Consider the following 16,355-nt stretch of genomic DNA (forward strand, 5'->3'; position numbering starts at 1 on the left):
ATCTATCTATCTATCTATCTATCTATCTATCTATCTATCTATCTATCTATCATTAAAAATCTTATGCATTTTGATCCCTTCCAGCTTGTCAAATTCTCTACCTGGCCATAAGATGGCAACCCTAAATAACTCATAATTAATTCCAATTCCAGGTCAGATATATATGAAGGAGATATATATATCCTGGGATTCACACCCTCCATTCTCCCCCCCCCCCACCAAACTGGCCAGAGGCTCTAGGTGAGGCAGAGTCAAGGAAGAGTCACTGTGGAGTACATCTGCATTTCACTGGCTGTGTAGGGCTGGTTTTGATTCATTCCCTGAATAAACTGAGGAGGCGAGGCTGTGCACAGAGCATCCAGCCTACATCACAGAGACACACAACAAAACTACATGAGCTCCACATTTGCACATGCATGAGCTAATTAGCACATGCCAATATGACTGCATGGGTCAGACACAATGCCCGTTTTCTCACACTGTGTGTGTCCCAACAACCGGTCAGTTACATTTTTCAATTCTGCCAATTTAGATACTAGAATGCTATTGCCCATTGCTGCTCAGCATTTAAACATTTTTTAAAAATACAAACCCTAGAGTTAGAGAGCTTGAGTTCTTTGAAAAGCTGGGAGGGAGAACTTTTTCACACACATACATGCATTGCTTCAGAGACAGGGGGAAATACACATGATGGAAAGTACGTTTTTCCAGAATTCCTAAATGAGGAGTGGCAGTTTCTTGATCCTACTGAAGTGTGGCGCTCCACTTTTTTCTTTTCTTTTTGATCCTTAGCAGTAATGAAACCAAAATGAAAATTCTACAGCCAGGCAATGTAAATTCTGCCTGATCAAAGCTAAATCCTGAAACCTGTATATGGCTGCAATCTTGTGCCTACTTTCCTCAGAGGACGCTGCCACTGAGTGGTTTTTGCACAAGACTGTACTGCAAACCACAAGATCTGAGCAAATCTTGCATACATTTTTCATTTTCCTGCCTGCAGCATGTGCTCTTTGAAGTTTTACTAATCATGGGAAGGAGTAAGGAACCACGCAAAGCACTGAAACCATACCTTTTTGTTGTTGTTATGTACCTTCCTGTTGACTGTTGCATTGTGACCTAGGGTTTCTTTGCAAAATTTATGCAGAAGAGTTTTGCCCTTCTCTGAGGCTGAGAGTTTGGATCTCCATGGCTGAGCTGGATTCAAACTCGGTCTCCTGGAGTCCTAAAATGACACTCAAACTACTGTCAATGGAAAGTTTATACAGATACCTTTCTGGCTTCCAAAATTTTGCCATGCATTGTTCTCAAAATCCTTATACCATATGGGCTAAATGACCTTTGGCCCTACAGCTGTTTTAGGCTACAACTACTACAGTGCCTTACTACTAGCCAGTATACAAAGAGATATTGTAGCAGCTTTGAGACTAAGTGAAAGAAAGAAATATGTAGCATAAATTTTTGGAGACTAAGGAGACACGGCAGAAATAATCCAGTTTTGAGACCGCTTTAACTGTCCTGGCTCAGTGCTTGGGGATCCTAGGAATTGTAGTTTATTGTGGCACCAGAGCTCTCTTTCTGGCAGAGAACGCTAAATATCTCACAAAACTACGGTTCCCGGAAAGCCCTGGCACTGAGTCAGGGAAGTTAAAGTAGTCTCAAACTAGATTATTTCTGCAGTGTGTTTTGGACCTAAGTCTGCTTCATCAGATTCAACAAGTATACTAATTCTACCAAAGCATATGCTACAGTATTTTTTCTCAGTTACTCTCAAAAGTGCTACAATATCCTGTTGCTTTTTGAACCAAACTAACATGGCTATGGCTTTGAATTCTACCAATCAGTAGTAAGACTATTGGAACTCGTAGGCCAAAATATCTGGAGGACTAAACACTTAATTTTTAGAGCAAAAGCTAACTCATTAACCACAACTCAGAAAAATTACTCAGCAGGCGTCAGCTCCCCCAAATTCTGTAGCCACCATAGTCTACAATCATGGTTCTAAAATCGTGGGGCAGGATCCCCTGAGAGGCATGAGAGTTGTGTAATGAGTGCGAGAGAGATTTAGTGGCCTTGATCGCCCCTCTTTCCCCCCCCCAAATTTTTCCTGACCTACAGAGTATGTGTAAAATTTACACGTGTTAAATATTGGATTTATTTGAATAAAACAGTTCTAATCTGAATAATGTTATTTGCTTATCAAATGTTAAAATATGAATATGTGAATGAAAATGTGCACACTAAACAAGCAAAACATTTTTATTCATATACTAGACTGAGAGGAGGGGCACAGCATCTGCATGTAGATGTAAAATGGGTCAGAAGGGTAAAACGTTTGAGAACCACTGGCCTACTATTTAACCTTTTTAAATTGGGAGGGTAAAGGAAGACATGGATGTAGCTTTTGTGGGCAACATTCAAGCCTCCTCCTCAGGTTCCTTAGCCAGATTCAGTGAATCAGTACAAGAGTCTTTTCCAGAGGTGATATGATAACCCTGTTTAAATATTTGTGGTCTCTTCCAACCCTGATTCTATGAAAAAAGTAATGTTTCCTACCTCTACTCCAAACGAAACCACAGTACCATTAACAAAACTCCACTCAAATCAATTGCTATCCCGATTGTGCTGCTGAGCCTGTTTATCCCATGCCGGAAAAACACAGCACCTCTCTTCATCTTCAACTTTGGAGGCCATTCTCCATCAGCACCACACATGCATGCTCTTTTTTGCTGATATACGTGCCACAGCAAGTCACACCCAAAAGCCAAGAGCTTTGTGATACTGTGGGAAAATGTCCTTTGCAGGGAGAAATGCAACAGGGTATGCAAAACCTTTTTAAATTGGGAGGGTAAAGGAAGAGATGGATGTAGCTTTTGTGGGCAACATTCAAGCCTCCTCCTTAGGTTCCTTAGCCAGATTCAGTGAATCAGTGCAAGAGTCTTTTCCAGTTTGGATCCAGAACACAAAAGAAGTAAAGGGTTGGAGGAAGTGTCTCTTTTGGACATCTTCAAAAAGAGGCTGGACAGCTGCTTGCTGATGCTTTAGCTGGAGATCCTGCATTGAACAGATGATGGACTCCATGGCCTATGAGGTCCCTTCCAACTCTATGATTCTATGACAATGGTCCAGTTTCAGTGTCACTGAAAGAAAAGTAGCAGGACCCAGAAGCACAGAGAACACAATGAAGAACATGTGGATTCCAAGAGATGTGAGGTTCAAATAAGATATTCCAGAGAACAAATAAATAAATAAACAAACAAAGCCCCTGCAACACAACAACAGAATCAGCAAACATATGCAAAAGATGGGTCAGTGCTGCAAAGCAAAACAAGGCACTAAAAAGCTCCCAGGGTCACAGCACATGTTGTGAGCTTTTGCCCATTTTAAATCACAGATTTTGTTCCATATATTTGGGGGAGATGCTTCCCAAGTCAAAGGCATGTGGGTTTTAGCTGACCACAACAGCTCTCTTCTTGGACGTTACCTTCTGCCATGCCCCGAGAATATTGAGAGCACTGCTCCTGCACCACCACCCCTGCCTTGTCTTAGGCTGCAAATGCATTCTCATACTTGGGAGTTAACATTAACTCATTTTAATTCACATTAGGCTTTCTCATATTATTAAGATTGTGCTCTGCAGCCTTGTTGGATTCAGTCAAACTTACTGCCAAGAAGGTATGCAGAAGATGATGCTGTTAGATAACAGTCCCATGCATACTTATATGGGAGTCTGCCCCACTTAACATGGCACAGGCTATTGCCAAGAAAAGTAATGCAGGATTAGCTTTGTAGCACAATCCTGTATATGTATAAATCAAAGGTAAGTTCCCATGTGTGCAATGGTACTTACTCTAAAGCAGGGGTTCCCAATCTGTGCCCCAAGAAGCCCCTAGGGCTTCACATGCACTTCCTAGCTGCTTCAGGAAAATGAAAGAAATAAAAATTGAATGAAATTAAAGAATAAGAATATATTCTTATATACTCCTAAACACCATTAACTTGTAAGACATAGGGTAGGCCTCTTAGGGGCTCCGCCATAGAAATATAGACTCTATGTCAAAAAGGTTGGGAACCACTGCTCTCAGGTAAGTGTGCACAGAATTGCAGCCTATAGTTATAGCTGAGAAAAGTAAGTTACCTGTGGAGGCTTTTTACAATGCAGAAACCCCTCCTATTAAGTTGTCACAAGAAGTATTTATTCAGGTTTGTTAACTTGGATTTTGTATAATCTATCCAGGTTCATAAATTTAGGATTAGCATTGTCTAGCTAATTAAGCAGAGCTAGCATGGCCTGTCTAATTCGATGTTTTTTTCAGAGGAGTAGCATGGATTGCTTGATTCAAGAGTCAGCAACATGTGTTTGATGCATCTATGTTCTGCAGTCCCAGCAGCACACCACCACTACTATCCAAGTTGCCCAAATCACAGCAGCTACCACCGTTTCTCTTTCTTTCTTTCTCTTCCTATCACTTCAGGATGGAAAACACTGGTTATTCCTCTTCAGTGTGACAGCAACCTATAATGTGGATGGGTAGTCTATAACCCTTCTGCGTCATGGTTGCCACCAAATTTCGTGGCTGAATTTTCACACCAAAGGCAGTAACAAATCCAACTGGGATGCACCCTTTTCACCTCAACCCCAGGATGTTGCTTTGCCATCAGAAGCACAGTTGTACTCTTATCACCCTGGTTTCAATCTTACCTTTTAGACCATGTTTTCCTCTCCAAAATATGTGCACACCTTCACTTTGGCCTTTCTGTACCACTTCTTGCAATCCTTATCATGCTCATTATCCCAGCCTATCCTGCAAGGCAGGGTAGGGCGATACATGTATAATCTCCCTGCTTGCATGGATGGGAAACTGAAATTCAGCTGGACTGGAATACTTGCATAAGGAAAGGTTGCTAAATTCAAAAAAGTTCAAAGAGAGATATGTGAGTCATCTTTCTCCCCTCTTCAAAACAACCAAGAGGCTGAGGTTTTCAAAAATAAAAATCACTTTTAATTTGACTTGCTTTGTTAGCCACGAGACCTGCAGCATTTCCCAAAGCAGGTTGACCCAGGCTTGAACCTTTGGAAAGTGAGAGATGGATAATTGAGGAAAATGAAATCTCCCTGCCACTCCTCACACAGTAACATGTATGAAGGGCCTGATTGAATGAAACCAGAAAATTCCACCCCGGTATTCTTTCTCCAGCCACAGCTACCCAGATGCACCTGAGAAACCTGCACAAACAGCACATGATCCTAACAGATGGTTCAAAACATCTGGCATACAAATGTTCTATGTGCCTCTAGACAGTGAGGCTGTGTTCTCAGCTGTCACTGCTCATAGCTATCGGTAATTGCACCTTTCCTGAATGTACCCATTCCCTTCTTAAATCTCATCAAACCCACTGGTCCTATGTAACTGGTTGTTGTCTTGGGAGTACAACTCTGAAGAGTAGCAGACTCTAGTCTCACCCATCAGCCAGGGCAGCAAGGGTCACTAAACATGGCACACACTGCCTCCTAGGAAGAACAACATAATCACAAGGGGAGCCCAATGTGACCCAATACATCAGCTACAAAAGAAAAAGGTGTTGGGCATGCACTTCACTCCCTGCCATAAAGAACACCTCCAAGAACTTTGTGAGTTTGCTTTTTGATCCTTTTGCCTCCCAAGTCCAACCCATTTTGTGTCTTGCCTTTCAGAAGGAGAAGAGGAACTGCCTTGTATGTGTATGTTATCTACCTACGTATGTAGTAAAATTTTACAACCGATCTTCTGTCGCAGAGTGGCAGGCAGAGGTGTCACTTGGGGGTGCAAACTGCATTAGGTGACAGCCCAGAAGTATATCCTCCCTTTCCTGCATGCTTACCACCCACACCAGACCTTAAACAGGCCATCCAGAGGCCACAGCACCCCCCATCAGCAGCAATCTGGGGGGTGGGGGTGGGTCTGGCAGGGGAGAGGGTGGGTGCCACTGGTGACAGGTACATAAAAACCCACCTGACAAATGTAAAATAGTGAAAATAATGAAAATGGTTTTAAATAGCTAAAAAGATAACAAACAATTTAACAAGTTAAAAAGACAGATCAAGAAACCAATTAAAGTAGTTTAAAACGATTTAAAACCATATACATCCAAGGATTTATGTAAAACCAACTAGGCCCAAAGACTTTAGTGAACAACCATGTTTTCTCTTGGAACTGGAATGACAGTAATGGGCTTGCAAGGGTGATGCCAATCGGAGTCCGAAGAGAAGAGCATTCCTCAACTGAAGAGCCACAGCAGAGAAGGTCCTCTTCTATGTCCTCCCACAGTGTATCTTCAATAAGCTGCTTGTTATAACATGTTCAGACTATGTGTTGTGACAGACAAAGCTCAGTGGTTCCCAATATTCGGTCCTCCAAATGTTTTGGACTTTAGCTTCATTAATTCCTGACTATTGTCCAGGTTGTACTGTATATGTATACTTTTGGTCCTGGTATTTAAGTCCTTGAGTGTAAACTCCCCCAGTATTTGGCGGCTCTGCTAGCATGGTACTTACCATCTAGAAACCTAAAAACTACAGGCAAAGGATTATTGGTAGTTACTCCAACACGTTCAGCTCCCTCAAGGCTGTGAGCTTTTCAGGAACTGGCCTGCATTTGTGGAACAGTCTTCCTTTGTATATCTGTCTGAAGACCTTCCTCTTTAATTTGCCAGATTAACCTGCTGAGTGTGCCTAAGGCTGCTGAGATGAGTACCAACCAGTGGGGTGGTAGAGATTTTACCTTTAGTATATGCTAGTGTTTGTCTTAATGTTTTGTCTTTGATTATTGATGTTCCCCCATTTGGTGAGAAGGGTGTTATAAATAAACATATTCTTATTGTTGTTCTTGTTGTCAGTGGCGGTGGCTTCAAACTAAGGACTTTCTCACACGGGGGAAAATTGGGGGCTTAAACAGGCATTTTCCAGGGACAGCTGTGCGATCGTGGCAAAGATTTTCACACACATCGTGCTTAGAGAGGACTCATCCCGAAGAACTAGGAATGCTCCAAAAACAAATCATTCACAGGATTTGCCCACAAATGATTTGTTTCTGGAGCATTCCTGGTTCCTCCCAGGATAAGCCCTCACTAAGTGTGATGTTGTGTGAAAATCTTCACGACAGTCGTGTGACTGTCCCTGGAAAATGCCCGTTTAAACCCCAGATTTTTCTTGTATTATAAACTCCAAACACTCCCTCTCCTGCTCACTCAGATGTAGGCTTTGTCAGGAGCTGGCAGAGATAAAACCTTCTCCCATTCACCATCAGACAGCCACAGAGAGTGTAGGTTCTCTCCTCAGTTAGTGGGGGGGAAACAGCAGTCTCAGAGACATGATCACTATGGGATTGGAGAAGATTTTATCACTCTTATGTCCCCAAATACAGCAGTTTTATTACTGCTGCTGGCTACTACCAATGGGGAAAATATTTCTCTTATAAGTCAGGGGACAGCCCTGCTGGATACCTGGGCTGTAGAGGAAAGAGGGTGGACAAGGGTATCTTGGGGCACCAGGCCCACAGGGCCACTTTCAGTTTCAGCAAAGTTTCTCCTTTTGTTGATACTGGATGGAAACTGAAATAATAAATCTTTTCCTCAAATGCTACAAGGGAAAATACTTTTTAGTGGTGGCTCCCTGTGGTCAAGTGCCCAGAAAGGCTTGTCTGGCATCTAAGTTATGGTGTTTTGCTACCAGAAGGAATTCTTATAAACATTTTAAAAATGGCTATTATCACCCTTAGATTTGTTTATTTTACTGCTGGTCTTTCCATGGCTCTATGTGCTACATTGTTGTAATCCTTTGTTGCTGCTTTTGGTTTTTGGTTTTATCGTGTGCTGTTTTAGTCTGTATTCTGTACTGTATGATTTTGCCTGTGTGACACATAGAGATCTACCAGTTTGCCCTAAAAGTGCAGTGAATCTGTCGAACAAACTGTGAATTATTTTACCCCAAAGGTGCCATCCTCTTTTTGTCTCATCAGATGATAATTCTCTTTTACATTTTTACGAATATACTCTTAATAGTTCAGAACACTGATTTGGTCTCACAAACTTTCCTGTACAGGTTCAGACTGCAATGCACCAAACTGTGGAGAGCCTTCCCAAAGTTTGTCTGACAAACCAAAGCCTCATGAGTCAGGTGGGGCACTCGCTGACCCATTTGCAAAGGTTTGAGAGGTATTGCCTAATGTTTCAGATACCTGTCTTACAACAAAATCTGGACTAGATCATCAAGTGGGTTTGTTGACATTCTGGTTCCTTCATAAGAAATGCTCAGCGATTCAGCATGTATGGAAATCACATGTTGCTTTTGCTATTTCAAGAAGAGCTGTGTGGACTAGCCATACCCTTCTTGAAGGCCTCCTTTGGATTGTTCTGTTTTAAGAACAAATCAACAGCAACAACAACAACACCCTGCAAAACAGCTTTCTTTCTTTCTTTCTTTCTTTCTTTCTAGATGCAAGAGGAAAACAGGGAGATTGATATGGTTTGGCTTCCTTTATTTTGGTGCTGGCACTGCTGCATTGGTTCAAAAAAGAGCAGGCAGGCAAACAACCATTTTCTCATTTTTGCAACATCCTGACAATACAGTGCCTTGCCATCATCGCCCCAACTGTATTCTAACGTTTATTTCTGACAGCTATCTCTGAGCACTTGGGAAAAATTAATGTACCTGGTGTTCAACTGGCACATTGCCATGGCTTTCGAATATGTTCCTGAGTCAACACCTCTCTTCATGTATGCAGGCAGGCACGCACACATGTACCTTTCCCCATTGCCTGTGATTTTGAATAACCATTTGGGGCCTATTGTATGGTGATTGAGGGGTTCAGGAGAATCACTTCCTACAGATACTATGGCAATTCCCTTCAGTGGAGAGCAAGGGAAAGCAGCATGCCTCTGTGTGAGTGTGTGTATATATAAGCATGTGAGCGTAGGAGCTGCATGCAACCAATGGGGAGGGAACGCCTGTTCCTGTTAGGAGTCACCCTCCACCCCTCCCTCTGCACAGCCGCCTCTGGCCCACCCAAGTAGCAGCCGACGGGCATAAATTTGAGAACCGAGAACTAGGGCTGGATTGAAGGGAACCTTCCCCTCTAAGTCTCCATGCCTGCCAAGAAACTCAAACCGAAACACATTCCCTTCTGGGCTTGCCTGCCAAGAAACCACGGCGCAGGGCCAGCAGCACTGAGGCTGCTCCACGTAAACACTACTGGAGGGGTGGCAAAGCTACCGTCCCCACTTTCTTCTCCATTTCCAAAGCAAGGCGGAGCTTTAATGCTTCATTTTGGATGGCGTACACCCACCACATACGCACATCTGGCTCCCTAGAGCCCCACTCTTCAAGGTTTTGGCTCCAGCAGGCCTTTGTTAAGAAATACATATACAGGATACAGTATGTACAGCTATTTTGTTCAAGGTGGGAACGTCTAGCAAGGCGCCTATGCTCACAGAGACCCCCTCCATTCCCCTCAAAAAAATAGAGCAAAAGGTACGTTGGGCCATGGGAGAGGCATCTGTCAGAGCTTTTCCATCTAGGAGAATCACAATTAGGAAGGCATCTAAGCACAATAAAAATCTGGAATGCAATGTAACTGAGACAGAGAAAATCAGGGTTCACGGAACAAGATGAACACTACCCTTCACATTTCCATCAACAGGCTCAGAGTTTATAGAGCTATATTACTTCTACACAGCCTGGTGGAAATTTTTGGCTGAGGTTCAGAGAAATTAGGCCTAAAACCCATCAAATGAACTCCGCTGCCAGGTAGGAAGTTATACTGCACACCATCAAATGTCATGTGGAAAGGCATCCTCAATCAAATGTCATGTAGAACTTCTTCTTGAGGAGATTATTACTATCAGGGACCTCGCACCTCTAGGAGCTTTACTTTCAGCTCTGGAAAAGTGGGAGTATAAGGGCGGGTAATGGGACATTTGCACAATAGTACTGGGGAAACCCTACCTACGTACTTCCTAATAGCTCAATTTTGGTCCATAGATCAAGGGTAGAGTAGGGAGCCAAATAAAGTGATCCAAGGTTTGCTATCCAAGGCCTTTCTGTTCTCCCTTTTAAAGACAATTTCCCAAGATGACTAGCACACTTGACTATAATCCAAGAGTCCCAAATCATAAACCATTAACTAGAAAATCAGAGAACATTTGAAAGCAAGGGGATTAGCCGGGGGGGGGGGGGGTGTAATCACAGAGGTAGGTGGTGCACTCAATATCCAACCAACTCATTCTCTCAGTCGTCTCTTTGCATCTGGTTTCTTAAAACTTCCACCTGTCCATATTTTTCATATTTAGAAAGATCACATGGTCTAGTTTTGAAAATAATCTCAGAGCTGGCCCTACTATTAGGCAGATTGAGATGACTGCCTCAGGAAGCAGATTAGGAGTGGGCAGCAAACTGGTATTGATTTCTTTAGTATTGTATATTTGATTGCCTGAGCTGAGAAGAAATGCCTGTGGGATTTACTGTCTCATGTGCCAAACAACCACCACTACTACTCACATACCCATCTAATTTTTCTTGGCTAGCTTTGGATATTATGTACCTAGATTTGGAATGGGAGATGGGTAACATTTGGTGATTCACTTGGTTTCAGTGACTTTTAGAAACTAGGTCCTCTGTCAAGGATTAATGGGGGAAATGTGGTCAAAGGGACTGAAATTTACATTAAGTTTTGATCTTAAAGATTTTTTTATAAGATGATGTATAAGTTAAAGTTGGTATTTGATATCTGAGAAACTCTTCAAGATGTATAAAGGGACTAGTAATGCCTGCTGGAAGTGTGAACTACAACCAGGAACCTTCTATCATATGTGCTAGACAGGAGACAAAGTTAAAAAGCTTTGGACTTTGATTCATAGATGAATATAAGATATACTGAAGATAAAACTTGAATTGAAACCTGAACTTTTTCTTTTGGACAATTCGATGAACAAGTGGAAATTAAACAGGGGTGAATTATACTGTATACGATTATGGGTATGAGGCTTCTGTATGCACAGAAATGCAAGACAAGACAACTCTGTCAAAGGATGAGTGGATATTGAAATTGTATGATTTGGCTGAAATGGACAAACTGTCTTAATTAGAGAGAAAGCTCTGAGTAATTTTAAGAAAGATTAGAAACTTGTATTGCTTTCTTACAGATGCAACAGAGGAAATGTTCAGTTGTTGGATCTGAAGATTAGTAGGATTAATCTACAACAGAAATTTAAGATAGATAATAGAAGAAGTTTGAGATCATAAACAGCTTGAATCTCTCTTATCTGAAATTCTTTGAACCAGAAATGTTTTGAATTTTGGATTTTTGGGGGATTTTGGAATACCTGTACTTTCATATAGGTACATAATGAGATATCTTAGAGCTGGAAACCAAGTATAAACACAAAATTAATCTGTGTTTCATATACAACTTATACACATAGCCTGAAGGTAATTTTATACAATTAAAAAAATAATTTTATTTATGAAACAAAATTTGTATAAATTGAACCACCAGGAAAAAATGTGTCACTATCTCATTCACCCAAGACAAAGGTTTTGGTTTTTGGAATATTTTGGATTCTAGAATTCTAGATAAGGGAGACTCAACCCGTCATTGTTACCTGCCCCCTCCCCTTTTTAATTTTTGTAGGTTTTGTATGATAATTGTATTTTTATGTTTGTGCTTGGAATGTATGTATTTTTGTTTTGTTTTTGCTTTATTTATTTCCATTATATTTAGTCATACAGTACAGAAGATTTCTCTTAATAAAATAGTGTACAAAACAAAGAGAAAAGAAAGTATATTCTCTATCCTCTGTCTGAAAGACTATCCAATCCAAGAGCCATTTCAAGTTTAAAAACCACAAGAAGTAGAATGGGAGAGGCCCTATGGTTGCCCATCCAGACTTAGCACTGGGGCAGCAGCCTACACTAGCACACCAGTGACTGGGTCAAATATTCCCTTGTAGTCTAGTGAGAAATATATTTTTTTTATTTCAATTATAGTAATGATACCAATTTGGGGGTGGTTTACATAACACTTGGTTTATGCACATTTCACAAAATCTTTATCATTTTTTGTTTTCTTTTGGTGATGCAATTTGGAGTTCAGCCTATTCATATTTCAATAATGCTGTTCTTATAAGGCTCACCCATGTTTGGACTGTGAATTGCAACCAACTTCAACCAACCCTACCATAATTTTTAAAAGTGTATTTCAAGAAAATATGCTTCTGTAGGCCTCCAAAATAAACAGCCAGACACAATACTGACCATTACACAGTGCCCAGTTTCCCAACAGCAATACATATATTGACGTAGATCATTAAAAACAATTAGCACTTTAATGCCTATTAAGATTTAGTTTTGCTTGTTTTACCAGTGATGCCACAAGTGGACAGACAAATACAGAATTCACCAAGATTAAAATTTAATAGCACTTTGCCATTTGAGAGCTTAAAGGCTCATTTACACACTCTGTGTCAAGAAGTTCACACTCTCAGCCTGCCATCCTTGCTGCACTTCTGAGGCACACAGCCTTCCTCCACCAGCGCTGGCAACAAGCCAATGCCTTGAGGTCCCTCTTAAATGAATAGATCCCTGCCCCCTTTCTCACTTCTTTACTTCTTCTTATTCATTTGTTCTTGTTTCAATCTGTCCATCACCCCTTTAAAACTTCCACCCTCCAATCTTTCTTCCTTCCTTCCTTTCTCTAGTTGTAATATTGTTCTCACCTTCCACAACTGAAAAATAACAAGAAAACTCCCTGATAAAATAATACTCTCTGCATTGTGTATACAACCAAATCTTTCATCTAATTTGGGCTTAAGCGTGCTGCTTTCTCTAGATCAGGCTCAGTGCCTTCCCATGTAGAGTCCTTATTCACTGGCACTTGACCAGCCCATCTATGCTTTAAATAGGCTGTATGTATACACCTCCTTCAGGTGTGACCCTCAGTGCAAAAATCATTACATGGAGAGGGAGACGGTTTGTCCCTGCTCCTCCCATCCATACTGGGAATCTGAAGAGGGGACCTCACTCTATACATGTAGACTCCCCATGTGATTCAGAACTGAAGGATTAGACAACCACATTTGTACTGTATTTCATTTTTTTGAAGGGCTGCCTTTCAGGATTTCTTGGAAACTCAGTTTATCCATAGCTCTACTATTGTTGATTAGGACCAGGCTGTTGAACGGGAGTAATCACGTGGAATTATGTTACTTGCCTGTTTTTAAAGTTCTTCTCTAGTTGCCAGTCTGTTTGCAAAAACAATTCAAAGTGTTGCTGGTGTTAATTACTAAAGCCTGATGTGGTTTGGGACTTAGGCCACTTACACAATGATTTAAAGGTATGTGAACCTGTCTGCATATTAAGATCATCCTCTGAGATCATTCTCTGCGGTCATCTAACATTTGGAAGTTAGATGGCATGTGATCAAAGAGGAGGCCTTCTTGGTTGTGGCACCACTAGCCATTGTGGAACACTCTTCCCTAGGTGGTTTGCCACTTGCTTAATCTGATTCTGGCGCCAGGCAAAGAGCTTTTAATTTGCCCAGATGTTTAACCATGATAACCCTTCTTTAAACTCTGTTGGAATGTGTGGTTGCTCTGCTCTTTTAATTGGTGCTACATTGTGATCTAAATTATGTTTTGAATTCTTTATTGCCCTTATTATTTTGCTGACTGCCTTCTGTTAAGGTAGGCTCTCTGGAGTGATTTAACTGATTAAGGAGCTTATCACTTGGCTTTTTAAACCAGCTCCAGCCTCCTGGGCTGGAGCTGGGCTTCAGGATGGAGGCAGGGATTATCACACACTAAATCACCACTGAACCATCAGCCACCATCAGACTGGGTCCCAGCCAGGTCCAAGCCATGCTCTGCCAGCACTTTTTTAGAAGTCAGAAAGATTTCTGACTTCTACAAAGTGCTGGCAGAGAGCGATTGGGACCCGGGTTGATGGCAGTGGGTGCCTGGGCGGTGATTTAGTGTGCGATAATCCAGCGCCCAGGAGGCTGGAGCCGGTTTAAAATACAGAGTGATAAACTCCAATATATCTATTAACAAGTCGAACCAGAATCATGTAGTGGTCTGAGTGCTGGACTAGGATTCTGGGAGCCCAGGGTTTGAATCTCACTTGGCCATAGAAACCCACTGGGTGACTTTGGGTGAGTCAAACTCTCTCAGCCTCAGAGGAAAGCAATGGCAAAAATCCCCTCTGAACAAAACTTGCCAAGACAACCCTGTGATGGGTTGGCCTTAGGGTTGCCGTAAACTGGAAACAATTTGATGGCACACCATCGCCACAACAACACTGCCCTGAGCCTTATTCTTAGCCCAGATAAGTAATATATAATTTAGAATATACAAATATAATCTTAAATTTTGATACTGCTGCTGCTGAATCCTTCATATTGATTTTAAGTTGTTGTGGAACAAATAATACCTCTCCAGGGTCTTTGCATAAGTCAAACTTTTTTATTAAATCTCCTCTGAAGACAAAGCAATTGGAGGAGTAATACAAAAGAAAGCAATAAGAACAAAATGGTAAAATATGGAGATGGCAACATTAAATTGTGTGTGGGGATTATTTACCCTGTTTCTGGACAATGATTTCCATTATTCCTATCCTGGGCAACTGCAGCTTCTGAAGGGTTAAGTGCATGTATGTGTATGCTCACACCACACACACACTCACACACTGCTCACACTCAGAGAGAGAGAGAGAGAGAGAGAGAGAGAGAGAGAGAGAGAGGAAGAATGTGATGTCATGGCTGGATTAGCAAGCACTGCTGAGATCCCAGGCTTGATAAAAAGGCAGCTCAGAGCTGTGTGTGGCAAAATTCATCACTGACAACACTAGTCCCCCAGTGCGTTTCTTTTTGCATGTGAACAGACAAGCCAAAGGCCTGGTTCTGAGAGCAGGGATGGCCCACGCTTATGTGCATCTACAACTGGAGCAAAGCACAGACATCTTTGTACAAGGAGTCAGCATGGATAGAGAAATGATTGATTAGATGGATAAACACATTTACAGACTGTTAGATTGGGCAAAAACTGGTAACATGTTTAGTGATTTAGTTGAAATGTCACTCCATACCCTTTCATCTTTGAAATGGAAGCTGGGCTGGCTCAAGACATTTTGCTATTTGAGGCAAAGCAGCAAACTGCAACACATAGCTCTAAATTGTGCCGTATAATTTGCAAGACCCACCACCAAGTTATTGTGAACCCTAAGGAACAAAACTCCTCAGGCACCTTCCCCTCAGCAGTAAAAAATAAATAAAAATACAATTATAATTAGAGATGTGAAGAGCTGGAAGAAAATTGCTACCAATCCCTTTTTTCCGGGGGGGGGGATAAATTAATTGTGGAATATTTTCTTTTAGAATGATGAATTTAAGACAAGTTGTTCTTATACTTACTCGCTGCCCTCATAAGATTTCTAAAAACAGGCAGATTTTAATGTAAGACTATGTACTGTACCTTTCATCACTGCAGTGACTGGTCTTGTATTCCTTCTCTCTGTTCTTTTGGTGGTTATGAATGCTTTATATCTGCTTGGCACTATAGAGGACTGAAGAAGACAAAATAACTTTTTTAACCAATATTGATTATTTCTGTGGTTTTATTGCAGAGTTGTTGTTGCTGCTGCTGTTTTTTGCTTGATCCCTTTAAACTGGAACAAAAGAGGTTCCCCTACAGTTCATGTGTTCCTTTCAGTTCAGAATTGTGTAGCTCAATTTGTAACAATTTTTTAGAAATTCAATTTATAACTATTTTCTGAATGATCTTTACTTTTAATATGCTAGACATGAGAGTTTTATTCCAATTTTCACTATACCCCCAATCTGCTGCCTGTGGCTGCTATCTCATGCTGTATAATCTTGTGGAAGTGTCATAAAGCAATATGGAAGTTGTCCATGTGCGAAACACAGAGTTGGAAGGGGCCTTGTGGGCCATTAAGTTTAACTTCCCACTCAATGCAGGACCTCCAGCATGAGTCTCTCTCTAGCAGGTATCTGTCCAACATTGTTCTGAAGATGTTGAGAGAAGGAGATTCCACCACTTCTCTAGGCAAATGGTATTGCTCTTACTGTCAAGAAGTTCCTATCTATCCTCCTGTAACTTAAAAATCACGAGATCTGGTCCTATCTTTGGGCAGCAGGGGAAAAAAACCCTGTATACTTCTCTTTGTTACACCCTTGAGGTATTTAAAGAGTGCAACCATGTCACTCCTTAGTTTTCATCAGGTGAACATGCCCAACTCTTTCAATCTTTCTTCGTATGTTTTGTTCCCCCTACTTCTTACCATCCTCACTGCCCTTCTCTGAACCTATCTT

General features: G+C 41.4%; 1 protein-coding gene across 4 annotated transcripts in view; it reads right to left on the bottom strand.

Moving 5' to 3' along the window:
* GLI1 (GLI family zinc finger 1) overlaps nt 1-16,355 on the bottom strand; it is a 145,176-nt gene that overhangs the window by 72,626 nt on the left and 56,195 nt on the right. Inside the window, exon 2 of one of the 4 annotated variants that reach the window (XM_042455201.1) lies at nt 15,499-15,589. The exons of the other annotated variants lie outside the window; for them this stretch is intronic. The gene's annotated coding sequence lies outside the window, so the exon portion shown is untranslated. The remainder of the gene's footprint in view (nt 1-15,498; nt 15,590-16,355) is intronic. 4 annotated transcript variants of the gene reach the window in all.

This window comes from Sceloporus undulatus, chromosome 2 (genome assembly GCF_019175285.1).
Source record: "Sceloporus undulatus isolate JIND9_A2432 ecotype Alabama chromosome 2, SceUnd_v1.1, whole genome shotgun sequence".
NCBI classification, from domain to species: domain Eukaryota; kingdom Metazoa; phylum Chordata; class Lepidosauria; order Squamata; family Phrynosomatidae; genus Sceloporus; species Sceloporus undulatus.